Source organism: Thalassophryne amazonica, chromosome 8, assembly GCF_902500255.1.
Source record: "Thalassophryne amazonica chromosome 8, fThaAma1.1, whole genome shotgun sequence".
In the NCBI taxonomy this organism is placed as follows: Eukaryota; Metazoa; Chordata; class Actinopteri; order Batrachoidiformes; family Batrachoididae; genus Thalassophryne; species Thalassophryne amazonica.
This window is the reverse complement of record NC_047110.1, coordinates 48,056,022-48,063,410: the sequence shown is the minus strand read 5'-3', so window position 1 is coordinate 48,063,410 and position 7,389 is coordinate 48,056,022.

Here is a 7,389-nt window from a genome sequence, read left to right as displayed (position 1 = left end):
TTGCGTCTCAGCAACCCATTCTAACCATTGCACGGCCACGTCCGAATATTTTTTATGCCTCGTTCTATAATTGTCGGCGGAGGGGATCGCCAGCGTTTTTGGAGCAAGAAAGTTAGTTTGGAAGACTTTCATACACGCCGAGGCGATTGTAACACAGGTAAAAGGATCCACGAGTGTTTCAGCGATGAATTCAGACATAAATTTGGAGCAGGCTGCAGCCAGGATTTTTGTATAGTTATCACAATACATAACGGCCTCGGCTTTAAAATCGAAAATTGCGTTTTTTTTTCCGCACGTACCACGCGTTAAATTCCTCTCTTTCTCCCTCTGACATATTTGCAACCCTGTAAGCCGCTGAGTCCAGGTACGGACCGACATAGTTCAGATTTTTTTCTGAACTGAACAGGTGCGGAAAGTAACCTTTGCAGATGATTTCGTCTTTCAGCCGGATCCCCAGGGCTTTAGGCATCTGAGATAAGCGCATTGTAAGGAAAGATAACGAATCTATATATTTCTGTTTAAAGGCGGCGTCTGTCATGAGTAATAGTTTACTCCCGGTCATAATCCCAGCGGGGGTTACGCCCTGCTGGACTAAATACTTTAGAAGCAAATAGCCGTCAAAACCTTTTGAGTTGTGAGCGATGAACACGTATTCTTTGAATTTTCTCGTTCTAAAATGTTTAAAGAAGCGGGCTACGCAGTCTGTCCCCCATGCGCTCCAAAAATCACCCGTCTTTGTTACAGCGCTGACGTAAAACGGTACGTGTTCCCCGTTATTATCGACATACGTTTCAAAATCATAAAAAACATATTTCTCTGAATGCGTCTCTTCAGCTTTGACCGGCGTCATATAGCAGAGGTGACCCTCGCTCGGCTCCTGGAGAGCCTCGCCGCATATATGACACCTCTTCTGCTTACACACGTGCGGAGCGCTGTTTTTAGAAAACGCTATGTAATACTCACGTTTACATCGAGGGCATTTTTTTCTGTTATCACACACATTAACGAACTTACCGGCGGAAGGACGATACTTCGGCTGTTTATGCAGGCTGTAACAGGTGGGAGAGCGACACTCCTTGTTACATTCGCTGCAGAATACAGGGTTATTTTTCTCATAACACTGCGTGGATTCACAAATTTTACAATATGACGGACAATTATGGGAGGCGTGGTTATTGTACCCCTCAAAGCAAAACTTACATACATATTTCACTTCCAAAAATCTGTTTAAATCGATGATTCCGTAAAAATGATTATTAAACAGAAAAACGAAAAGAGTTTTCTGCTGCGCCGGTATTCCTGTCTGGAATTTTGTCAGCTTTCTCTCCCCTTCGGCTCTGAAAAACACCACAATTTTACAACCCAGAGCGTTTTCAAATTTTCCCACCTGCTCTAAAGATACCGGCGTAGCTTCCGTTAATCCGACGCTATTTTGTAACGCCAGCCCGCGCTGCTCCGCCTCGTGCGTAGTCAGATGAGGATTCAATAACTGAACGAGGTTTATCGCGAAACATAAACTGTTGTCAGGATTATACACAATATTAAGGCATTTGGATTTTTTCCTCAGAACCTCGTGATGGAGGAGGTCATCTATTCTGCGCTTCCCCGCGCCGTTCTGGTTGCGGATGACTTGAACCACTAATTCCAGAGACTCGTCGGCTAAAACGTTGGAATTCGATTGTATCAATCGTTCTAACAGATTTTGGAAGCCCGTCACATCGCCAGCGTCGTTATATGAGCTGATCAAAGCGGCCTCGTTGTAGACTGAGTCCCCACGAATCTCCATTTGGATAAAGTCCCCGGCCCTGGCGTGTGTTAAAGCCTTTTCGACCGAGTTATGAAGAGCCCCTACGACGTTACGGTAAAATTCCGCGTAGTCGGGAATTTCGTCTGCGCGCTGGAAATTTAGAGGCAGCCTGATTTCGATATTGTTAAAAGCAGGTCTCCTGATGACGTTAGCAGCCCCACCACCCGTCATGGGAGAGTGCCGGCAGGGTCCCGGTCGTGCATCATCCCCGTCTTCCATCAAAACAGAGATCGCCGCGTTTATCGGGGTTAAACGAGCTCTGTTTAAAATCTCTTCTCCGCGCGCATTGCGCGGGGAGGGACTTCTTAAAGGTGAAAAAGCGCGAGCGTCGTTAGGCGTTTGATTTAATTCATCCACCGCGGATTGGACGTGAGGATTAACTTCACACGCGAGGAGGTTTACGGCGTTATTTAACGGAGTCAGACGTACCTGGTTCAACGCCGCGGGACCGGCCTCGTCTGGAGGTGAGGTGTGCGGGGGGTCAGGGGGCTCTTCAGTATCAGACTGGACCATCGAATTTATAGCGTTAATCGCAGAAATGATGTAGGGGTTAATTTCTTCCGATTCTCGTTCAGCCGCTAAATTGTTAAGAGCCTCATTTAACGGTGTTAAACGAACACGGCTTAAAAGTCTCTCTCCGGACTCGATGTTATTTCGAGGCGGCGAATTTAACGCCTCGGGTAATGGGCCATCTGCTCCAGGAGCGCTCCCCGCTGAGTCGATTATTGAAGCGTTTAAATCCAATACACGTCCGAAGTTATTTTCCCGATGTGAATTCTCTCCTTCCATCTTTTAAAATCTGTAGCAGGAAGAATCTACCTCAAGAAATTCAGTTAATATACCTCTTCAAATGAATTCTCCCGTTCCATCGGAATAAGAGAAAAAATAAAAAAATAAAAACAGACTACACATTTTCAAGAAAGTTGCGTGATGAGGTTAATCCCAGCTCAGAATATCTTCGAGCCTTGCGTGTCGGTGGAAAATAGACGGTCTCCCTCCACCGCGTGCTGAAAAAAGAGAAAATCGTTAGTTATTAAATATTTAAAATAAATAAATACATAAACTCCGACTCCTTACCGTGTACATCCGCGGATCGTTTTACGGGTCTCTCCCGCTGACCCGCTTCTCCATGGGCTGTGACAGAAAAAATCGGGTTATTCCAGAGTTTTTAACCGTGATTTAATCTCGATCGCTGTACTTACATCTGCGTGGTGAAGTCGGGGCTTCCAGCCTTCGAACTTCTTCAGGGGGCTCTGACTTGATTTCTAGAATTAACATAAATAAATGAATACAAAGCATCACCCTCGCAAGCGGATATTCTGTACTATTTCAAATATATTACCGAGGACGGGTCCGAACGCGCTCTGGACCGTCTGCGTGGTTTTGTCTAAAAAAAAAAAAAAAAAAAAAAAAAAAAAAGACAGTTTCAGACGGCGTGCATCATTTAAAAACACTCATTTCTATCAAAACAGATTACTTAAATCACTTACCCTGAAAGCTGATGCGGTTTTCGCACTCTGCTCGAAGACAAGAAAACTTAATTAAACAACATGGTTTTCCAGGATTTTTTCCGCAAATTTATTCTATTTTATACCCATAGCTGGGGGTCTAGGCATCTTCACTCTTCACCGGTCGTAGTGGAAATGCTCGCTGACTCATTCCCAGGGACGTAAGTGATAAGGAGCATTGTTGATTGTTCGGGCTCGGGGCAGCATCTCCGCTCAGCGGGTGTCCCGCGCACCATGATCGATCGGCTAATATCTTAAAAGAAAACATCATCTGGCGTGAGTGATAAGGAGCATTGTTTATTGTTCTTCGGGTTCATCACCTCGGGGCAGCATCTCCGCTCAGCGGGTGTCCCGCCACACACACACACACACACACGCACGCACACACACACACACACACACGCACTCACACAGACACAGCGTCTGCAACAGGTTTTACAGCCGTGGGGTCATGTTTCCGCGAGCGGCTCTATGCGTGGGTATTTGACCGTCTTGCTGCAAAGACTTACAGCCGAGAGACGGCTATTTGTACCCCCTTCTTTAATTTACGAATTAAAAAACAGAAAAGGAAACGTAATAATTTAAGAATTAAAAATATTAAAGGGGCATTAAATAATAGACACTGATTTATGTTTAATTATTTCAGAATTAGTTAATTCTTTAATACATTAAAAAGATCTAGGTATTTTTAATCGTTCTTTAATTCATGAAATAAAATGACATTAAAATATTAGACCCTGGGTAGGAGGGGAGGTAAGGCTTGGAGGCGGTGCTTGGCCGGGGTTAGGGGAGGAGCTTGGGGGTGGGGCTAGGGGAGGAGCCAGGGGCGGAACTAGGGGAGGAGCCGGGGGCGGGGCTTAGGGGCGGGACATACTGACGTCATCGACTCTGATTGGATGTGACGTCATAAGGGGCGGGGGCTCGGAGGTGAGACTAGGGGCGGGGCTTAGGGGCGGGGCATAGTGACGTCATCGATTATGATTGGCTGTGACGTCATAAGGGGCGGGGCTTGGAGGCGGGACTAGGGGAGGGGCTTAGGGGCGGGACATAGTGACGTCAGCGAATCTGATTGGCTGTGACGTCATAGAGGGGGCGGGGCTTAGTGACGTCACTTTTTTGACGAAAGGTGGGTCAGTTTTCTCTCTAGTAACCGTTACTGACTGCCACAATTATTTTTCCTGATTTCTTATAGTGTTTCTTAAAGCCAGGAAGTTGCCATTTGAAATGACTTTAGTTTTGTGTCATTTCTGTGATCTGCTTTTTTTCTAGGAAATTAAACAACTGAATGAACATTCTCCGAGGCCGGTGATTCCATAATTATTGCCAGGGGTTGCATATATCCCATACCAAGTATCATGGATCAGTTTGGATATGTCAAACTACTTGAAGAGGTCATGTTGCCATATGCTGAAGAGGACATGACCTTGAAATGGGTGTATCAACAAAACAATGACCCCAAGCACACTAGTAAACGAGTAAAATCTTGGTTCCAAACCAACAAAATTAATGCCTCGCAGATGTGAAGAAATCATGAAAAACTGTGGTTATACAACTAAATACTAGTTTAGTGATTCACAGGATTGCTAAAAAAGCAGTTTCAACATAATAGTTTTGAGTTTGTAGTGTCAACAACAGATGCTACTATTATTGTGAACACCCCCTTTTCTACTTTTTTTTTTTTTTTTTTTGCTAATAGCCAAATTTCATAGCCTTAAGAGTGTGCATAGTATCATGAATGCTTGGTCTTGTTGGATTTGTGAGAATCTACTGAATCTACTGATACCTTGTTTCCCATATAACAATAAGAAATATACTCAAAACCTGGATTAATCTTTTTGTCACATTTTTTTTTTCAGCTTGGGACTCCGACAAGGGCGGTCGCATCTCCTCCACTCTCTCTTATCTCTCTGCTTTTAACCTTCAAGTCCCTACTTCACCAGACTTGTGAATTCCTCAAAACTATATCGGATTCTGGATCTATTGGACTATTATTGGATTAACCATGGAATTGATCAGCTGGTCTCTGAACGCTATTGACACCATTTTTTTCTACAAGAAGGTCAGGACCAGGGGATCCTGTCTGCCCAGATGGAATGTATCCTGCGGGCTATGTCCTCGACTCCTGGAATTCCTGCCGTGTGGCATGCTTGGCGCCTTTCTCTGTGGAGGATGTCAAGGACCTATTCATTTTTGGTCTTATGGTAGCAGGGCTGGTACTTTTGGGCCTATGTGCTGCCCTGATCTACCGGAAAATTGGCAAGATGGCAGCATCAAGAACCACGGGCCCTCGCTTGTCCGTCATGATTAACGAGGTTGGCAAGGCAGTGCATTCTCAGACTGCGTTGACTCTTGAACTCAGACGCAAATTGGATGACACCTTGGAGCTGATGCGTGCCTTGCAGTTGAAGCTGAAGGTTTCGGAGGCTGGTGAATATTCTTAATTCATAATTGGGATTTGGCTGAGTGAGTGGAACTGTAAAAAGTGTTTTTCACTGCTCGGCTGCAATACTACAGGCATCAAGGTCAATTGCCCACTGTTTTTCCTCCAGAGGAATTTATCCAGGCTCTGGTGAGATTATTTGGCTCCATTCTTATCTCAACCCACAAGGACAATAAACTGACAGACTTACACATGGACCGAAGCATGCTCCAGTCTTATCACTCTTTCTGCCACTCCCTCCCTGCGGCAGACCTCGTTCTCTCAAGCTGGCCTGGCGGCGCGACTTGACAGTTGCAGCGGCTACAACACACTCACATTGCCTCAATTGGGAAACGGACTGTTACAAGTTTAGTGCACATAAACAATGTCAAATATATATGTGTTGTCCTAATTCTGATGTGTGCCATTATTACGGTAAACAAGTAATAATTGTAGATCAATTGCTGTTGTATGTGGAATGTGAGTGCGGACATCTCGTTGTTGTAATGACAATGATAATAAAAGCCATCTATCTAACACTATTGTAGTTGGGTTGGCTTGTTTTACACCAGATGCCCTCCCTGGCGCAACCCTCATTTATCCGGGCTTGGGAACAGCACTCAGAATGTACTGGCTGCACACCCCATGTGGCTGAGTAGGTGGTAAAATCTGCAAAACTGACAGGGGGTCAAATACTTCTTTTCCCCACTGTATACTGGGATTTTCAGGCACAACAAGCTGCGGAGCATCCAGAGAATGGTCCAAACATAAAACAAATAAGCAAAAAACATCCAGTGACCATCAGTTCTCTGTGTGGAAATGTCCTGTTGACGGCAGAAGTCAAGTAACAGTTTGAGCTGACAGATGTCAGTAATTCAAATAACCTCTCGTTACAACAGAGTTATGATCGTTGGATTGCATTTCTTGTAATGGGACTTACAAAGTTTCTTTCCTCTTGGAGGATTTGGGACAATTACCATAATCTACAATCATGGATATTATTTAAAATAAAGTATCTACATCTACTGCACAAGGTTAAGTTGCCAATCTGTACTGTTGTTGTCGCCATTGTATGAGCAACATGCGATTATCTACATATTCCCACCTTAGAATGGCCTTTAAACCTGCTCAAGTGTTTTTCCTGAGAACCGTTTTTAATCACTGGTATGCATAAAAGCCACTTTATCACTTTTTTTTTTTTTTTAAAGTGACATTGTATGCAGGTTATGGTTAAAATTCCCTTCAATGAATCTGCTCTATAATTTAATCTTTCCTGGCCAGTGATCCGCTAATTTAAAAATATGTTCCATTTTTCTAATATTGTGGGCGGGGCAGGTGGGTGATCTATTCAGGACACAAAATGTGTACTGCAATCTGCATCACTGCTGCAAATCTCTAACCTGGTACATCAGGGTCAAATTCTTGAGATGGTTTTTCATCTGCAGCAACAGTACCACACAGTAAAAAGGGTCCCTCTCAAAATAAATCAAATAACCTGAAATCTAGCCAAATTGTCTTGTATTAAGCAAAAATCTGCCAATGGGGGTAAAAAAATTTACTTTGTTAGAATTCTCAAAACTAGCAAAATGTCTAGGCTCTGAATAATCAAAATGTGTCTTAAAACTAGACAATTCTTATTTTAAGATTAGCCTCGG